The sequence below is a fragment of the Bison bison genome, unplaced genomic scaffold (assembly GCF_000754665.1).
Source record: "Bison bison bison isolate TAMUID 2011002044 unplaced genomic scaffold, Bison_UMD1.0 scf7180017864379, whole genome shotgun sequence".
NCBI classification, from domain to species: domain Eukaryota; kingdom Metazoa; phylum Chordata; class Mammalia; order Artiodactyla; family Bovidae; genus Bison; species Bison bison.
In genome coordinates this window covers 11,448,097-11,449,117 of record NW_011494951.1, presented here as the reverse complement: position 1 = coordinate 11,449,117, position 1,021 = coordinate 11,448,097, and the positions used below count along the sequence as shown (strand labels likewise).

The window sequence follows — 1,021 nt, the reverse complement described above, 5'->3', positions numbered from 1 at the left end:
AGGAATGATGCTAAAGCTGAAGCTCCAGTACTTTGGCCACCTCATGCGAAGAGTTGACTCATTGGAAAAGACTCTAATGTTGGGAAGGACTAGGTATAGGTGGAGAAGGGGACGACAGAGGATGAGATGGCTGGATGGCATCACTGACTCCATGGACGTGAGTTTGAGTAAACTCCGGGAGTTAGTGATGACAGGGAGGCCTGGCGTGCTGCAATTCATGGGGTCCCAAAGAGTCGGACACAACTGAGCGACTGAACTGAACTGAACTGAACTACATAATCACAAATGTAAAAGATTCTTATCAGTTTTCACAATAAATAGCCAGACAAAAAATAAAAGATAGTTACAATTACAAACGATTATGGAAACATGATTAACCTAACAATATAAAATAGGAACAAATTTTTTGCTTGGGTTAAGCAGAGTGACCTGGTAAGTGGAGGTTGGTGCTTTTCATGCATTTACATTTGGTGTGGTTATCAATATGTTTGATCCAATTTACCATTTTCTTAATTGTTTTGGGTTTATTTTCTGTAGATCTTTTTCTTCCCTTGTGTTTCCTCCCTAGAGAAGTTCCTTTGGCATTTGCTATAAAGCCAGTTTGGTGGAGCTCTCCAACAAATGCTAAAGGATCTTCTCTAGACAGGAAACACAGAAAGGGTGTTTAACTCGAACCCAAAACAACAAAGTAAATGGCAACAGGGTCATACTTATCAATAATTACCTTAAATGTAAATGGGTTGAATGCCTCAACCAAAAGACAAAGACTGGCTGAATGGATACAAAAACAAGACTCCTATATATGTTATCTACAAGAGACCCACCTCAAAACAAAGGACATATACAGATGGAAAGTGACGGGCTGGAAAAAGATATTCCATGGAAATAGAGGCCAAAAGAAAGCAGGAGTAGCAATACTCATATCAGATAAAGTAGACTTTAAAATAAAGGCTGTGAAAAGAGACAAAGAAGGACACTACATAATGATCAAAGGATCAATCCGAGAAGAAGATATAACAAT

The 1,021-nt window shown here is 38.8% G+C and overlaps 1 pseudogene; it reads left to right on the top strand.

Annotated features, from left to right (window-relative positions):
* LOC105001200 overlaps positions 1–1,021 on the top strand; it is a 25,576-nt pseudogene that overhangs the window by 9,359 nt on the left and 15,196 nt on the right.